Here is a 20329-nt window from a genome sequence, read left to right as displayed (position 1 = left end):
TCTCACTTAAAAAACCCACCTTTACAGTAACATTGTCATTACTACTTAAATCTACCGAGTGCTAACTCAGAGAAACCTACCCTTTACAATAGAGAAATCTGGAGTAATTTTGAATGTGGAAAAGCTTGTTTCCAACTTACTTCAAAAACACCAGTATTACCCTTAATATAATATAAGCTAAGACAACAGATTGCCCAATATCACCAAGTTTTAAGTGTTTCCTATCAGAAGTGTTGTGGAAAAGAACTATGTTTCTTACTGTGAAACAAGACAAATGACACTGAAAGAGAAAAAGACATTGGCCAGCACAAATTTAGATTCTAGGTAAAAAGACATTTATGTGAAAATCCTTCTGCTAACATTGATTTTTAAAAAACCCCTAGCTATTTTTTTAAATGAAAGTTGTAACAGAAAATGGTATCTGATTTACATTTCAAATTTCCACGTAACTATAAACTTTTATAGTGGTGAACAGATGTTGATATGAATTTTACAACGCTGAAAAAATACTTTTCAAATTCATATCAGAGAAATACCAAATTAAAACTAGGAAAAGGAGTATCATAAGACCAGCAAAATTGCAATGTTTACTAAAATTTGCTTAATATGACAATGTCTTTATCCAACTAAAATCCGAAGTAACAGTTAATTCAAAGAAGTCTTCATCAATGTGAATCCAAGTTTATAGATGCAAGCTTGAAACCAATTTATAATTATACAATTAGTAAACACTCACACAAATACAATATGCCTACAGGCCCTTATGCACATGTTATATTTTATTTCAAAAAATGTTGAGATATTAACTGTAAAGTTGTCATGGGTTGAGCTTTTATAAATCTTACCATCCATGACAGTAATCATTTCACAAACAAACAAATAAACAAATACAAAAATCTAGCAGTAACTAGTAACAGCCTCAGACAAACAGGAGCTGGAACCTGTCTTTGATAAATTGGATAAAAGAAAAAATGTGAACAAAATAGAGCTGGTGTGAATTCAGAATTGACCTCCTTACATCCCAGCTCCAGTCCTGCATTGATTTGGATTAATACTAAATTCATTAGGAACAATTCCTAAGAAGATAGAAGTCAGGTAAAGAGATGAATGCGTTTATCTGAAGAACATCCTCTGCATAGGAAAACAGTTTCTGCTAAACATGCAAAATGGTTAAATCATCTCAGAGACATGTTTAAAACACCAAAAGGAAATCTGAACAAAAGCAGCATCCAGTTTTCTGAACTTCCTTTAGGATTATGAATATATTAGCCGTTGGCTCATAAGTCTGAGAACTTTTGTTAAATACAGACCAAATTCAGGATTTTCTTACTTCACTGTGTTTCTTCCAAAGCTCAGATTTATTTTGGTATATTATGAAAGAGTATGTTTCTCATATTTAAAGAAACAGATAAGGGAACCGGATATTGCATGCAGAATATCATCTGTTAATTCATAGATCAGTACGATCTAGTAACAGGCTAGACTCTGTTAATCATGTTTGTCACAGTCTGATAAAACATGTTTTGCACCAAACTATACTCTATAGCTGAGCCCAAACATTCACAAGGGTCCTTGTTGAGGTTTTGATCCTGCACCTAAAAACTCCACATAAAATTCCTACAAACAAAATAATTAAGTCAATCTTGAACTTCACACTTTAATGCCATTTTATTGGGTGTTCTATTTTACTTCCATTTGTGGTTTAATAATTTCCTGTTCTCTCTGCTCACATCCAAGGACTCATCTCATGGTATTTACCAGGCATTCATTGGTCCTGAAGGGTTGCCATAGTCCTGACATACAAGTCATAAAGCATCTATGCAGGAACAAATGGTACTCCAACTGCTGCTATTTTACATACAGCAAGAATCACCCAAGGGACTTAGAACAAACATAGCATTGTGCAACACAGGGCAGCTGGTTGGCTAAATGTGGCCCCCAGCTGTCAATGAGACAACTGATGATAATTAATTACCAGAGATTCAGAAAGATTCTGCCTGTGTTTAAGTGTCTGGTCATACGACAGGCTCTCTAGGAAGGTCTGTTTTCATTTTTTTTGACAACTAGGGAAAGTTTCAAGCATGAAGGCAGAATAACAGATGCAACAGCAATGCAGATTTACCTCAAATCTGTGGCAAATGTATGGAGTGTGAATTTCAGATTTCTTTACATTTGAAAGTTTTAAGTGAAGACCTGAGTGAGCTTCTTTTATTGGAATTGATGTTGAACTATACTCATTTTCCATGCATATAGTTCACATGTTTTATAAAAGTTGTAAATACATAGAGGCACCAATGGAATGTGGGGAAATCTTTGGTTAGTTTTTAAAGCACTTGCGTAATAAAAAAAATGTGAAAAAATTCCTGGAAATAAATTTAGAAAGTCTTCAATGCTAGGCAAAAATTGATTCCACACTCAGCAGAAACCTATACTAGTGTCTCTTAAGAATGGCTTAGCCATTGTAAAAAGGAGTTCTGCCCTGTACAGACTTTGACACTCTCCATACACTTTTCAATCTTGTATCCAAGGCTGTCGTTCTCCTGCCTCTGTGGTCCAGAAATGTAGGACAATTCTGGACACTTTCAGATGTGGCTGCAGGACCACTGAGATAGTGATTGGAATTCCGAGTCACCATTTATAAATGTCTGATGCAAAAAAAGTATTTTTTTCAGTGACCTCTTAATTTGACTTGTCTATGTGTTCTGAACAACATTTACATTTGCATTATTCCTAGTCTCAGCACAGGAAAAGCACATAACCTTTTCATTTCATAGGAAATAAGCTGATTTCTATTGTTTTCACATATATGGTTATTTATCATCTGGTAGACCACATTATATTGATTGTATATATCTTTTTATCACTAGTCTTAAGGGTGAAAAACAGGATGTTTGCAAATAGCTGAGTACTAATTAAAATAAAACAGTATTAAGAAAAAAGTTATAAAATATTCAATTTTTTAACCAGAAAACCAAAATGGGAGAAAATTTTATTTCATTATTTTGCTTTTTATTTTCTAGAGAGGATTTTGTCAAGTCACAGCATAAACAAATAAATAAATAAAAAACTTTATAGTTATTCCCATAAGATAATAAGCTTTGTTGAACTGTGACATCTTTTATTCTCATCTCTACCATTATGCCCTGCAGAGATTTTATTCTCAGGTATATTAGGGTATCAGAGACTAAATACAAGAAAAATCTTCCTATGAAATATCCCATAATACCAGGAAAGGTCAAGTTAGTATCCTATACACAAAATAAATTGTTCTCAGTTCATCACCAAATGCATTACCACAGATATCACCATATCCTAGCAGTGCTATCTGGTCCAAGTTCTACTTCCCTTTCTCTAATGTAGAAAGAGTAAGAACATTTTTTATACTTATGGTTGGCTCTGAAGCTTACCTTGCCTGATAAAATACACTTACTTTGTTTGTTTTTCCTTTAACATACCTTTATCAAACCTTTGCAGAGAGGCACATTAATGTGGAACAATTTTGGAATAAAAAGCCAATTGGTGTTTGTTGGCAACAAAGAAGCTATTTACAGATGAAAGAGTTTTCTCATTTCTCTATATACAATAATCATTTGTTAAATGACATTAAATAAGAAAAAAAATGGGCCCAGTGTTGATCAAGAAAGAGTGTTGCTTGACCAGGCAGTGGCGCAATGAATATAGCGTCAGACTGGGATGCAGAGGACCCAGGTTTGAGACCCTGAGTAGCCAGCTTGAGCGTGGGATAATCTGGTTTGAGCAAAGCTCACCAGCTTGGACCCAAGGTCGCTGGCTTGAGCAAGGGGTTACTCGGTCTGCTGTAGCCCCACAGTCAAGGCACATATATGAGAGAGCAGTCAATGAACAACTAAAGTGTCACAACGAAAAACTGATGATTGATGCTTCTCATCTCTCTCCGTTCCTGTCTGTCTTTCCTATCTGTCCCTCTCTCTGACTCTCTGTCTCTGTAAAAAAAAAAAAAAAGAAAGAAAGAAAAGAAAAGAAAGTGTTAGGATGTATTTTTATCATATTAGGAAGCATTTGAAGGGAGAAGAAAGCCATTTAATTTTATTTAGATTTGTCATAATATTATACTAGAAAGTTTAATTTTTCAGTCCAATTTTATTTTGGTATATATAAAGAATTCATACTTGCCTCACCAGGGGGTAGTGCAGTGAATATAGTGTCGGACTAGGACACAGAGGACCCAGGTTTGAAACCCCGAGGTCTCCTGCTTGAGCATGGGCTCATCAGCTTGAGTGCATGGTCACTGGTTTCAGCATGGAATCACAGACATGACCCCATGGTTGCTGACTTGAGCTCCAAAGGTCACTGGCTTGAAGATCAAGGTCGCTGGCTTGAGCCCAAGGTTACTGGCTTGAGCAAGGGGTCAGTCGCTCTGCTGTAGCCCACTGGTCAACGCATATATGAGAAAGCAATCAATGAACAACTAAGGAGCTGCGAAGAAGAATTGATGCTTCTCATCTCTCTCCCTTCCTGTCTGTCCCTGTCTGTCCCTCTCTCCGTCTCTGTCTCTGTCACACAAAAAGGAATTCTTTAATTCTCTAAGATTTAGACTGAAATCCATTACATTTTAGAATTATCTGGGAAAATTTCATAAGGAAGGGTATTCCCCCCACAATATAAAAATACTACCCTGGGAAGTATCTTGTTGGAAAATTTGTTTTTCATATTCACTATGAGATAAAGAACCATCAAGTAGGTATTCTTGAGAATTTTTACACTAACTTGCCTTTTTTGTTTAGATTCTGTTTTAGAAGGAGTCTTAATAGCAATTTTCTACTCAGGGTGATCACAAAATCCTGGCCAATGAAAATATAGAGATTTCAATAATTTTCATGCCTATTAATCTCAAATGAGCTTTTTAAAAACTTTGTCGTCCATTCCTCCGAAGATTCCAAAGGCATTTTTTAATAAAAAGAAAAAAAATCTTAACATTTAGATGGTACACAAAAGACCTTGAATAACCAAGCAATCCTGAGAAAGAAGAACAAAGAGAAGACATTTGACTTCCTGATTTGAAGCTACACAATACTATAACGCTATGTAATCAAAACAGCATGGTACTGGTACAAAAACAGACACATAGATCAATGGACCAGAAATGAGAGCCCAGAAATAAACCCATTCATATGTAGTCAACTAATATTTGACAAGAGAGCCAAAAATACTCAATGGAAAACAGTCTCTTCAATAAATGGTGCTGGGATGGTTGAATATTCACATATAAAAGAATGGAACTAAACCTCTACCTTATACCACTCACAAAAATTAACTCAAAATGGATTAAAAACTTAAATGTAAGATCTGAAACCATGAATCCCCTAGAAGAAAACAAGAAAAAAGCTCCTTGACATGGGTCTTGGCAATGATTTTTTGGATATGACACTCAAAGCACAAGCAACAAAATAAAAAATAAACAAGTTGGAACTAAATCAAACAGAAAAGCCTCTGCACAGCCTAGAAATAAAGTGAAAGACAACCTATGGAATGAGGGAAAAAATATGTGCAAATCATATATCTGATTTGGGAGAGGAGGAATTAGGGGAGGGAGAATTTGGGGAGAGAACATTGGAGAAAGGTGGTAAAAGGTACAGACTTTCAGCTACAAGACAAAGAAGTACTAGAGGTGTAATATACAGTATGCTGACTATACTTAACACTGTTATTTTATAGACACACACACAAAATTTTTTAAGACAGTAAATTCTAAGAGTTATCCTCACAAGGGATTTTTTTCCTTTTTTGTACCTATATCAGATAATGGGTGCTAAGTGAACTACAGTGTTAATCATTTCACAATATAAGTGAAATCATTACACTGTACACCTTAAACTCTTATATAATGATGCATGTCAATTATATCTCAATAAAATCAGAAAAAAATAAAAGCACATGTTTTAAAGTTGTTTATTAAAGTGTTACAGGATACACTGAGTAGAGTATTTTTTCAAGGAATAGAAGTGATATCTCTTCTATACTGACTGTAGAGAAATATATAAAAGCGCATGTAAAAATATAGAAAAACCACTGTGTGGTCCAGTAGAATTTAATTATAATATTAATTAACTCAAGAAATAAAATAGAATGCTACAAAGGTAGTAGAGTGATCAGGTAAGAATAAAAAAAAAGGGGGGCCTGAACAGGTGGTGGCACAGTGGATAGAGTATCGACCTGGGACACTGAGGATGCAGGTTCAACCACAAATTCTCTGCCTTGAGCACAGGCTCATAGACATGACCCCATTGTCATTGGCTTGAGCAACAGGATCACTGGCTCCGCTGGAGCCCCCAGGTGAAGGCAAATATGAGAAAGTAATCAATGAACAACTAAGGGTCTGCAACTATGAGTTAATGCTTCTCATCTCTCTCCCTATCTGTCTGTCCCTCTCTCTCACTCTCTCTCTCAAAAAAAGTAAGATAAAAAGGGACAGAAGAGAAAAGAAAGGACATGATAATGCATAGAAGAAAGAGAAGGAAAGGAGACAAGTCACGAGAAGTTGGGAGCAAAGTTCAAATTTGTGGAGTTTACTTCATCCATCAATTAAGGAGATGAAACATACCAAAGTATGGCCCAAAATATCGTTAGCCAACCACAGCATGCATGCATACATACATAAATGCAGAGATATCTTCATTGACTCAGGATGGGAACATGCAGGGGTTCGGAGGAATGGGGTGTGGTGGGGGGGGCAGCAGTACTATATCTTCCCAGAGGGAACCAATATTCATGTTTTTCTAATGTGCATGAAATATTTCCTTCCACTATAATCACAAAAAGTGTGACTAAATGACTTCCTCAAATTCAGCCTTTCACTTTCATTGGTTGTCCTGGTGGGAGGGGAAGGATACCATTTGTCTATAGATTCCTATCTCCTGGATTCTGAAAATAAATATATAAATAAACTAAGATATACCCTGCACCAGGATATATGGCAAAACAACTATACATATACATACAAACCACATATATACACACACATATAAAACCACCTAAGAAATTTAGCAACATATACTTCAGGAAAATGAGAACTCTCAATACTTCCAGAATGCAAAGTAGAGATAGGGAAAGCTTCTAAGCGAAGGTCTCTGAAATGATTGGTGTAATGGAATAGCAAGTGCACAATAAACAGCGCGTAAGAATGTACAAATAAAATCTTTCAGCCCTGGCCGGTTGGCTCAGCGGTAGAGCGTCGGCCTAGCGTGCGGAGGACCCAGGTTCGATTCCCGGCCAGGGCGCACAGGAGAAGCGCCCATTTGCTTCTCCACCCCTCCACCGCACTTTCCTCTCTGTCTCTCTCTTCCCCTCCCGCAGCCAAGGCTCCATTGGAGCAAAGATGGCCCGGGCGCTGGGGATGGCTCTGTGGCCTCTGCCTCAGGCGCTAGAGTGGCTCTGGTGGCAACATGGCGACGCCCAGGATGGGCAGAGCATCGCCCCCTGGTGGGCAGAGCGTCGCCCCTGGTGGGCATGCCGGGTGGATCCCGGTCAGGCGCATGCAGGAGTCTGTCTGACTGTCTCTCCCTGTTTCCAGCTTCAGAAAAATGCAAAAAAAAAAATAAAAAAATCTTTCATAATAATATCTGCAACGCTGACTAGAGCAGAAGGCCCAAGTAGGATAATAATGTGAAATTGATAGTGGACAGCTGTTGTTTGTGACTGTCCAGAATTCCATTTCTTTTCTCTAATAGCATCTTGATTTTAATGTGGACAAGTACTCTTGTATTTCTAATTGACATGGTTTAAATAAGACTAAAGCTCAAAAGGTAAGCATGTGACTCAGGGCTGGCCAATAAAAATAACACAACTCCATAATCCTAGAGATTAATATAAGGATGAGCATTGTGATTGAAACCAACTAATCAGAATACAGGAAGTATCAGAAAAGTTTGGGGAAAGACACATCTTTCATCTAGTTCTAAGCTGGTACCAAATAACCCTGCAGCTTCTAGTGTTGGCTTCCGCCACTGCATGGAGACAGCCTGAGAAAGAGGCCAGCACATATGAAAGTATTGACCCCCAGATCTTTCAATTTGTAAACCAATGAACTGCCTTTTCTACTTAATGCAATTTGAACTGTTTGTTCTAGCAACCAAAAGAATCTTGACTGATACAGATGACAGACTTTAAACTCTAATCTGAGGCATTCAACCATAAAACCCAGGAATGTAGGTGAGGCTCACGTGCTGGTAGGAACAGAATTAGTTTAGAAAATTTTCAACCTTTGGGGACTCAGTGTTCACAACTGTAAGTATGAATAATAGTATATACCTTGAAAAATATATACTTGTGACTATAAAATGAGATTATATTTATGTAAGAATATAGTAGGTGCTCAGTAAATGCCATTTCCCTTTCTCATTCCCTACAGGAATGCCATCACCAATAGCCTCTGGAAGTTTTCTGAATGTCCCGGTATAAGCCCATCTTTCTACGTTCATGCTCAAAAGGATGTTCTCTCCCATTAAAATCTTTCCTATCCCTTCTCAATATAAAGTTTTATTCATGACAACATGTTACAGTAACAAGGAAGTTTATATTTTAAGGTGAGTCACTTAAAATAGGAATAATTAAACCTACCAGAAGGATTCCTAAAGTTGACATTTCAAGCATGGGGGCAAGTTTGTTGAGACAGAGGATTAAGTTCACCTAGATATTGGGTCAGCATGTAGAAAAATAAAAATGGGTCACAAATCAAGCCACATATATATAGTAATTTTAGGTTTTGAGAAAAAATAATTAGCAGTAAATAATTTAACTGCATGAAATAAAGCTACATGTGTCCTGCAATCAATTATGTTGTGCATTCAGACATGAAAACAAGTCCAATAGTAAAACACTGAGGTAGATATTAAAAACAACTAAATCATTTCAAAATTATTTCTCCTGTCTCACCTTTCCTTTACTCTTTCAACATCAAACTGACCACCTTTAACTGACATAACTATATTAAACAGGTTTTTAAAAGGTACCAGTACTTTGTTAATGCCCAAGTGGAATGGAAGCTTTGCTGATCCAATATGCCTGACTGGAGCTTTTACACTGCTCACTACCCCATCCTGCAAATTTGTCCATGTTAAGTTTCCCTCTTTTACTCTTTTCTGAATCTCTTCCTTCCTCTCATCTTTATTGCTCGTTCTTCTTCCATATCTTCTCCCCCATATCAGCTAGTTGGACTAATACATTCAGTTCCTACTTAATAGCAATTATGCTGTTAAGTCATAAATCTGTATGTCCAGTTTAAAATCCTTAAATTAAATCAAGGGCAGCTCTACCTGCATTTCCCATTGATTCAAATATGGACTCCCCTGCTCCTGCTTTTTCTGCTGTATTCTTTCCTTTGTCACTAGCATTTCTATCCACCGGGTGTCCTAGCCAGACACTTGAGTCATTTCAAACTCCCATCTCTCTCTCAGTACCCAAGCAGCCAGTGAACAAATTTTATAAATTCTATCTTCATATTTTTTTCATATCTGACTTCACATTTCCATTTCTGTGCATGCCTTTTATTTTCATATAGGCCATCATCTCTCACCAAGAAATAGAATCTAATATGATTTTCTGTCTCTCATCTCATACTCCTCCAATTCACATTCTCCATAGCACTGCCATTGTGTTTTGTTTTTCTAAAATGAAAAGCTGTTCATATTTCCTATGTCCATCTGTTTCAAGTCACCATGACTTTCTTCCCCCATCTCAAATACTTTGACCATGGACTAAGTCTTATTTACTTCCAAGTTTCATCTTCTGTCATCTACACTTTTACTACACTATTAACCTTTTGAGAACCACTCCCCTCCCTTTCTGTATCAACCTACCCTAAAATGACTTCCTTGTATCTTTAACACTCAAATGTTTTCTCAGATATGTTTTTCCTACCTCATTTGTTAAATTATAAACATTCTGCAGACATAATATATATAATATGCATCTCTGTAGACACATGACTACATACATAGTAGCTGCTTAATAAGTATTTAGTAAAAGATGTATTTCATTTATACAACTTGTATACATGAAAGAAATGTGAGCACAAACAATACAATGTCAGAATAAATAACCGGTGCTGAGTTTATTTTGTAGCCATAATATGGCTAGATAACAGGGGAGGCATTTTATCAGAAAGCAGGGAAGAAATTCCTAAGAGAAAACACAGGTACCATACTATGACATACAGCATTTTTCAAAAATATCACCACACTATCTTCCTGCCATCCCATATGGTTTTCTGCAATGTGACTCACTTGCCCAGCAAGAATTAGAGTCCTCTTCACCCCTGTAAATCTGGGTGGACCCTGTCATTACTTCGACTGAAATAATATGGTAGGTGCAATGCTCTGCCAATTGTGGGTACAGCCCTTACCTGGCCTGGCAACTTCTGCTTCTTGCTTCTTAGGAGTTAGCTACCATGTATGAAATACAACCATCAAGCAACTGTTCTTTAAGAAGCCCAATCCACATGGAGAGGAAATGAATGATATGAGAGCAAAGAGCATTGAGGTACCTGACATGTGAATGAAGAAGTCATTTTAGATACCAGCCCAGTCAACCTTTTGGATGACTGTAGCCCAGGCACCATGTGCCTACACAGTATTAAAATCTCATGTAAACAACACATCAGGGCCCAGTCAAACCACATAACCAGAGAAGGAATAATAAGTGTTTTAAAGCCCCTATATTTTGGGATGGTATGCTATACCACAATAAATAACAGAAACACATAATTAGATTTTCAATTTTCTCTAACATTGTTAGACTTTCTAAATTAATAAGTAAAAACAGAGGTTATCATTCAAGTATGAAGTCATCCACCAACTTCATCAAAACAAAACAAGAATGCAAAAGCAATAACAACGAATTAAACAATGTCTGAAGATCATTTAATTGAAAATATTCATTATCTTTAAATAACAAAATATAGGAAAAAATCAATATTGATTTATGCTGAGCTGATTAAAATAACTAAGATATATCCACCAATGGAACATTATACAATATACAAGGAATGTTTTAGCCCTATATGAATGGATATAAAATAATGCTAATGCAATAAATTAAATTGCAAACAGTATTCACAATATGGACCTCATTATTAAAAGGAATATGTAAGTTCAGAGGAAAAAAATCTAAACATGAATGTATAAGGACATCATTACATCTGAGAAACTGATCAAAAATAACTGAATTCTATACTACTTATGATATTGATCAAATATTTTTACAATGAATTTGTATGCTAACTTTTGTAAGAAAAAAAATCTGGAAAAAAAGAGATGTTTATTAAATGCCTGATTTTATCCTTTCTCATCCCCTCCTTTCAAAATAGCCTCACCTTGCCCTATCTTTGAGGAATTTATGTACACTTTTGTACATCTTTTGCTTATCAATACCACAAAATTCTAGGTCATACATTATGTTGTTGCTATTAGGAATTAAGTTATTTGACAAATTCAAAACCAGATCCTTAATCTGGAGATCGAAACATCCATAATTTTGGTCTACAATATAAACACATTTTTCCACTTTTTTATGTTTGATTTCAAAACTACATCTGTTCACAAAACTGTAGCATGTTTTTCAGCATCTGGATAGCTCATGCTGTTTCTTTCATAAAATGCATTTCCTCCAACATCACCCCCACATCCACACATACCACCATCCTTCAAAGCCAAGGCCGCTGCCATCTTTTCCTCTACCAGGAGTCATATAGCTCTTTATTCCCTTTTCCTTTGAATGTCACTTTCTACTTACTATTTTCTGAAAGTACTATTTTAATTTTTAAATACTATTTCAAATAGATAATTCACATAGTTCAACTGAAATGTATTTAAAAACAGTCAATGAACAATCTCTCCAGTGACCCTGTTTCTCATCCCTCTAACAACCAGTGATTTGTTTTCTTGTGATCCTCTCCAGAGATGTTTTATGCACATATAAGTATACACATGCACATTATTTTCCCCACTTTTCACACAAACCATGGTGTACTCTACATAGTGCTCTAAATTTTGCATTTTTCATGTAATTTACTTACCTATTCAACCATAAATCCTTATAGAGCATCTACTATTATATACCAGGAACTGTTCTAGGTAGTATAGAAAGAGAAGCAAAAAAAGTTCCACCCTCATGAAGCTAACATTCCTACAAAGGAGAGACAATGAAAAAAATAAAAACAATATATATTCTGTCAGATAAGTGCTAAGTATGAAATAATTGTACTGATAAAGCAGAAAGGAGAAAATAAATATTATAAGGTAACATTTTAGATAAGATGACCAATGGTGGTGGAACATAAAAATGAGACTAAGAGACATGGACAAGAGTGTGGTGGTTACCAGGGGTGGAGGGAGGGAGGACATGGGAGGGAGGGAGGGAGAGAGTTAGGGGGAGGGGGAGGGGCACAGAGAACTAGATAGAGGGTGGCGGAGGACAATCTGACTTTGGGCGAGGGGTATGCAACATAATTTAATGACAAAATAACCTAGACATGTTTCTTTGAATATATGTACCCTGATTTATTAATGTCATCCCATTACCATTAATAAAAAAAATTTATTTAAAAAAAAAAAAAAAAGATGACCAATGGAGGTCTCATTGAAAAGGTACTTTTGAAATTACATGCCAAAAGCAGTTAAAATATTAACCATGTGGCTCTCTGGGGAAACAGAATTTAAGATAGAGGGGATAGTGCAAAGGCCTGAAGTAGGACTGTGTTCCAGGAATAGTGAAGAGCCTGTTGTGGTTGTAGCACAGCAAACAAAAACTCTACTAGCATTTTAAATAGTTTTATTCATGTTTTGCTTATTTTCAAGACTAAAAGTCCATATAATTTAGTAAAATTAGTGTACATGGTTCACCTTCATTTCTTTTATCACTAAACTCAAAGATTTATAAATAGTAAGTGCTCAAGAGTTGTTAAATGATAAGTGGATGAATGAACAAATTAATGAATGAACAAATGATGCATGGTCTAAAGTCAATGATATTTACAACATTCAGGACCTTTGCACTTGCCACTTGCTCAGTGTAGAATGTAGTTCTAAAGATCCATGTGATCACTGCCTCAGTTCTATAAGATTCTTATTCATACATTAGTTTCTATGGAGGCCTCATTGAAAATCTTATGAACAATTAACCAACCAACACAAGTTAGCAAAGAAACACCAAATGGCTAATTAATATATGCTCACAAAAATTATTAGGAGCTATTTCAAAATGAATATGAAGCTATAAAATATCCTCTGATTTTTGTGAGCAGTGTAAATCTACTTTTACTTCTGAACCAGAGAACCTTGGCATTGCTGCACAATTTCCTAAGGAGCTGATCTGAAGGAAGAAGGTACAGGTGAAAATTGACACAAACAAGTTTCCATCTTTCCACCAAGAATGTCATGTAGATGTGTTTCATCACCTATCAGGCACTACAGAATATTAGGTGGTGGGTTTATGTCTGCAATATATTGACAGGCATGATTCAATTCTCTCAAATACAGACCTGTTATCTCATGACAAATAAATGAGGTTGGAGGTATTTCTCCATGTGACTGAAGGACATCTAACTATAAAATTTTCCATTTCTCTCTTACTTGCCACATGCATACATTTTCAACCTCTCTAATGACCCTTGTACCTATTAAACTGAGAAAACTAGGTCCCGCTCTAGATGAAATTTCAGAAGAAACTAAAAAAACAAAAGGGTGAGAGGCAGAGAATGTAAAATGCTTAGTGAAACCTCAATTCCAGTGTTCTTGCGCTGGGTCCCTACTGAAAGCAGAGTTAGCTCAAATGCGCTGAATCACTGCCAAATCTGGCTCTGTTTATATCTTATTGAAATGGATGTTTCATGAAATAAAGATCTACATTCTGAAAATTGTTTTCCATGCCGCGTGCATTAAGGAAACTTGTTCCATGAGCACATCTGGTCCTGTCTCAGCACGCTGTGTGAAGAATCTAGACACTGTCTTCAATGCCTCAACATTAAAACTTTTAAGATATTGCTTCACTAAACACATCAAAGATAGCTCGTGTCAATATTTTCAAACCTTTTAAAGCCATCATGTTATCCTAGCATGCATATTATATTGTTGCTCCTGTTGTTTCTTATCAAGGCACAGAAGAGTGCTGAAATTACTGCTCCAGTTCTTCAATATGTCTCAAGTATAGTGCACCATTTTTCAACAGATGCTACAAAAGCACTCACTGATCTCCAAGGCATCTAATACATAGAAGAAAGCCAAAATTGTGCCTGTAGTCTTTCATTTTTAAATCACTAGTTTACATAGCTCTTTACAGGCTCTTTCATTTTATTGCCTTGAAAAGCATATTTCTCAAATGTGAAGTCTACAAGAGAAATTATGGGTTAGAAACTTCAGTGGAATAGTTCTCTGTATTTTCTACTTTGCCACTAAAAGTTGTTTCCAATATCTTTTTTATTTACATTTAAAATAAATGTAGGGCATGTGCTAAAATTACAAATCATTATTTGATTTTAATTCATTGCAAGTACATAGTTCTGAAAGACTAAAATGTCAATGTGAAAGAAATGTTTGCAAGTGACTTTACAGGTGTACAAGTTACTAAAAACTGGAAAATTATTTCATTTGAATAGATTACTGAAATGATCAGGCATACAAGGAAATGAGATTTAAATTTCAAAAAGAGAGATAGACTTTTAGGTTCAATACATAATTAAAATGTACATATAATGGCAAGAAATATAGACTTTCACATTTTTTAAAGTATTTGGACATATTTTCTCACACTTTAAACTTCAAAAAGTTTAAGAACAAAATTAATTTTGTTAAATATTAATTATGTAATTGCCTAATATTCATCCAGAAAATAATCACTGAATCATGTGGAAGTCCTCATAAAATTTCTTCTAATATACCCAGTTATAGAATGTGGTTTTCAAACAAATTAGCCAAAATCATGTATATAGAAACATATATTCAGACAACAGGGTAGCAATAGTCAGAGGGAAAGAGGGATGGAGGTGGGAGGGGGCAAAGGGAGAAAATGAGAGTGGAAAGAGACTTTGCATGGGGCATGTGGGGGGCAGAGGATGTAGAGGGTCTTATATTGAGTGGGACACTTGAAACCATACAACACAATAAATTAAATATTAAAACTTTTAAAAAAGAACATGGTTTTCCAATATATTTTATGTATTCATCAAAATATTATTAAAATGTAAATTACTAAATGAAATAGAACTACATAAACTGGGGATATTTTATGTTCAGTTTCTTCAAAATAAGATAAGCACATTTATCCAATGCCAGAAATAAGAGTATACCCTCAGAAAGATTTAGGTTGAGATAAACTATTCACATATTTAAAACCGAAAACTACTTCAGATGAGCTGTTTATGTCAGCCAGTGTAAATTCTAGACACCTGGTTAATCCAGGGTTTAAGCACTTTAGCAATTCTTCTCTCATTCATTCAATCTATAATATATTCTTTAAACATATCAGTAGCAGTCATTGTGGTAGCTCCAAAAGTACAGTGGTAAACAAGACTGAGGAGGTCACAGCTTTCAAGGAGTTTGTATTCTAGTGAGGAAGGGAAGATAATGAACAAGCACACAAATAAACAAGATAATTGCAGGTTACAATGAAGGCTATAAAGAAAATAAAAATGGACTGAAAAGGAGACTTACTAGAGGGGCTCATAGTAAATTAGATCCAAACATCACAGGTGACATAGGAACTGAGATCGGAATGCCGATAATGAGCCAGCCAAGGAAAGATATAGAAGAATATTCTAGAAATATTAAATACTGAGTGAAAGGGACTTAATGCAAATTTAGAGCATTTGAAAAGTGTGCATAAGCAATTTCCAACTTTGATTATAATGGTTTAATGGGTATGAGACTTAAAACTTTCATTGCCAATATTTATAAAACTGGATGAACACTATGTAAAATGACTGTTTTACTGACATTGCACAGTGGATGGCACCTGGCTGTGATCCTTGAGAACCAGAAAATATATGAGCTGAGTTCCATATCCATCCTGGCTTTCTGTCTGAAGGCACTCTCCAAATTATTTTTAATTTTTAAAAATTTATTCATTTTAGGGATGGGGGGGAGCAGGAAGCATCAACTCCCACATGTGCCTTGACCAGACAAGTGCAAGGTTTCAACCCACGACCTCAGCATTCCAGGTCAAGGCTTTATCCACTGTGCCACCACAGGTCAGGCCTGCATGCTCCAAATTTTAACACAGAAAGCAAGTACCAACACACAAGAGTGGTCTGGCTAGGAAGAGGACATCCAATTGGAGTTTCAGGCTACTAAGAAAAAGAAATTTGTGAAACAGGAAATTGAAGAGAAATAAATTACTATATTTCTCCATGTATAAGACACACCTTTTTTGCCTGACCAGGCAATGGCGCAGTGGATAGAGACTGGGATGCAGAGGACCCAGGTTTGAGACCTCAAGGTCGCCAGCTTGAGCGTGGGCTCATCTGGTTTGAGCAAAGCTCACCAGCTTGGACCCAGGCTAGCTGGCTTGAGCAAGGGGTTACTCGGTCTGCTGTAGCCCCAAGGTCAAGACACATATGAGAAAGCAATCAATGACCAACTAAGGTGCACCAACGAAAAACTAATGATTGATGATTCTCATCTCTCTCTGTTCCTGTATGTCTATCCCTATCTGTCCTTCTCTCTGACTCTCTCTCTCTGTACAAAAAAAAAAGACACAACTTTTTCCAAAAAATTTGGGGTCTAAAAACTGGGTGCATCTTATACAGTGGTTTTTTTACTTGCATTTCCTGCTTTTTCGTGCTTGTTTTTGCTCTCATTGTTGAAGACAATGATTTGTCATCAAACACAGATGAGGACAAGCTAATGGATGGGAGTTTTGACAGTGATGAGGCATTGTATAAATTTTCTAATGAATAAAACTTGAGTTCAATAACTAAATAATAAATTTTTTTCTCATATTTTGGGTTCAAATATTAAGGTGCGTCTTACACATGGGGATATACAGTAAACAAAAAATCTGCGTAGGAGACCCCTTAAGTCTTGGCCTCAACATTAAGCTGCGCATGCTCATGCAGGCAATATGCCACACAGCGTTCCACAAATCAGTTATGGCAGTTAAGGATAGTAAAAGAGGTTTCAAAGTGCTGTATGATGTGGGAGTTCTGAAAAGCAGGAGTGGAAAAACCTTGGGCATTTAACTGAGATCCCAACAAGGATGTACTTTATAAATAGAGCTATTCTCATCCTAAAAGTAAATGCTACTCTAGAACTGCCATTAAAAAGGCCAAAATCAATCCTTGACAAGCTGAAGCCTCCATTAAATTTACTGTCATGTGGAATAAGACCCAACCTCTATTAAATGAAATCAAGATTCTCACTGCAGCATCCTCAGCAAACAGCTCAACGTAATAATAAATGAAATTATTCGACTAACAAATAGGCAGAAAATGTGACCTAACACTAGGGGAACAACTTCAGTCAACAAAAACAATTCTAGAGATGACACGGGTGTTGAAATTAGCATATAAAGGCATTTTTAAAAACTATTATGAGCCAGGCGACCGTTGCCCACGTGATGCCGTGGTCATACCGGCCCCTGCGCTGCTCCCACCCCCGGGCCTGGGTCTCCTCGCGCCGGCCCCGAGCCTACGCGGAGGCCACCACCACCCCAGTCCCCACTGCGGGCCCAAGACAAATACTTTTACCTTCGCCTCACTCACGCAGGTCTTCAACCGCCCCAACATCCGGGTGGACTGGCCCATGCAGACGGAAGCCTTCGGTACACTTGCAGCCCCCCTGGCCCCCTGCAGGGCCTGTGGCCCGAGTTGGTCATTGTCCACGCACAGGATGGCAACACCCCCAAACACTTTGGCGAGACTGGCAGGACAACAGAGGCACAGGGCTGCACAGGCCGCATGCTGCACCGGGAACGGTGCTCAGGTACAGTGCATGCGGACTCAACGGTTCAGTTACTGGCCGCGGAGACCGTGACGCTGGGCATGCTGGTCCTCGGGGCGCCCAGGCAGGGCCGCCGAGACCCTGACGCTGGGCATGCTGGTCCTCAGGGTGCCCAGGCACGGCCCCCACAGGCAGGGGCTGCGCCCGCAGCAAAGACTGAGATCCACCTCTGCATCGAGGCCAATGAGGCCCTGGGGCAGGCCCTGGGGCAGGCGAGACCTCTGCTCCCTGCGGCCTCCTCCCCCACACCCCAAAAAGGACCAGGGACCCCCCAAAAGAAGAAACTTATGAATATATTCAAGGATTTAAGGAAAAGGATAGGTATGCTAAGGAAACAGTTGAAAGATCTTAAAAGAGAACTAGAAATATTTTTTAAATGCAAATGCAAAAACTAAAAAGTGAATTTTCCTCTTCGGATATTTTAAGTGCAAATGGAAGATAGCAGAAGGAAAGATCAGCAAACTTGAAGGCAGATCAATAAAAATTATTCAAACTTAACTTCAGAAAGAAAACAGTTGTGGAGAAAAAAATGAATGGAACTTCAGCGACATGAAGAATAATGTCAAGTAGTCTCACAAACATGCAGTTGGAATCCAGAAGGAGAGAAAAAAAAGAGTGAAAAAAATTAAAGAAATAGTAAAAATATTCTCAAATATAATTTTTAAAAATATCAATGCAGAAATACAAGCTGCTCATAAACCCAAAGCAATACGCACAAAGAAAACCAAATGTTTAATTGGATGTTGTGTAATTTCAATTTTATATTTTTGATTTCTTGATCTTACTGAATAGTGTTAAAATTTTTCTGGCCTGTAATTAACTTATTTGAAATAAATTTAATCTTTTCTAGGCTTTCTTTTATCCTTTTGTTTTGAGACTGTCTGGAATAGTTTTTAGTCTAGGACTAATATACTCCACTTCTTAGAATTAGTCTTTGGCACACACTTAAATTATAAATATGAATAGTTTTAACATTACTTATTCTTTTAAATTATAATAATCTGTTCCTCAGATATTACCTATTCAAATTCAAAAAATTTCATTATCAACCCTGGAACACTAATAAATAGTCTATAGTTACTTATATTTTTTGAGATAGGCAGGAAAATGGTTGAAGTCCTAGAAGATGGGAGAAGATGTTAAAAGCACCTTTTGACTTTTGCTGAAAATTTTAAACCTGTCTTCTGAACAAATGTCTTTTAAGTGTTAAGCTTGCATTTTGTAAAGTATTGATAATTAAGTTATTTATAACTTAATCCTGCAATTAATTCCAAAAATGTGTATCTACTCATTGTTTCCAAAAGTATAATAAACAGGACAATAAAAGCAAAACTATATAAATAAAATCTGTAGCCTGACCAATGGTGGCACACTGGATGGAGTGTCAACCCAGAATGCTGGGTCACCGATTTGAACCTCCTGAGATCACAGGCTTGAGCACAGGCTCACCAGTTTGAATATGCAATCATGTGCAAGATCCCAAGGTTGCCGGCTTGAGCAAGGGGTGGCTTGTTCAACTTGAGCCCGAGGTTGCAGGTTTGATACCCAGTCAAGGCACAAACGAGGAGCAATCAATGCATAACTAAAGTAACTAAAGCAACTACAAGTTGATACTTTTCTTTCTCTTTCTCTCTCTCTCTCTCTCTCTCTCTTCCCCCTTTCAAATAAATAAATAAATAGTAAATAAGATTTTCAGACCTTTATAAAAATCACTTAAGATATATCATATCATTGCTGGGGCTTGGTATATATTTTGGTAATTAGAAAATAAATCTTAAGGCCCTGGCCAGTTGGCTCAGTGATAGAGCATTGGCCTGGTGTGCAGGAGTCCCGGGTTCAATTCCCGGCCAGGGCACACAGGAGAAGCGCCAATCTGCTTCTCCACCCCTCCCCCTCTCCTTCCTCTCTGTTTCTCTCTTCCCCTCCCGTAGCCAAAGCTCCATTGGAGCAAAGTTGGCCCAGGCGCTGAGGATGGCTCTGTGGCCTCTGCCTCAGGCACTACAATGGCTTTGGATGCAACAGAGCAACACCCCAGAGGGGCAGAGCATCGCCCCCTGGTGGGCATGCCGGGTGGATCCCGGTTGGGGGCATTCGGGAGCCTGTCTGACTGCCTCCCTGTTTCCAGCTTTAGAAAAATGCAAAAAAAAACAACAAAAAAAACCCATCTGACTTCTCAACAGAAATACTTGAGACTAGAAGGGAAAAGCAAGAAATATTCAAAGTAATGCAGAACAAGAACCTACAACCAAGACTACTTTATCCAGCAAGGCTATCATTTAAAATCGAAGGAGAAATAAAAAGCTTCCCAGACAAAAAACAACTCAAAGGATTCATTACAACAAAACCAATGCTGCAGGAAATGT

The 20329-nt window shown here is 37.1% G+C and overlaps 1 pseudogene; it reads left to right on the top strand.

Moving 5' to 3' along the window:
- The first annotated feature begins 17507 nt into the window (after positions 1-17507).
- On the top strand, positions 17508-18361 carry LOC136335668 (ATP synthase subunit delta, mitochondrial pseudogene; annotated as a pseudogene).
- The last annotated feature ends 1968 nt before the right edge of the window (positions 18362-20329 follow it).

This window comes from Saccopteryx bilineata, chromosome 4, assembly GCF_036850765.1.
Source record: "Saccopteryx bilineata isolate mSacBil1 chromosome 4, mSacBil1_pri_phased_curated, whole genome shotgun sequence".
Taxonomy (NCBI): domain Eukaryota; kingdom Metazoa; phylum Chordata; class Mammalia; order Chiroptera; family Emballonuridae; genus Saccopteryx; species Saccopteryx bilineata.
Note: the sequence above shows the minus strand (reverse complement) of the source record. Positions and strands in the feature narration are given on the sequence as shown.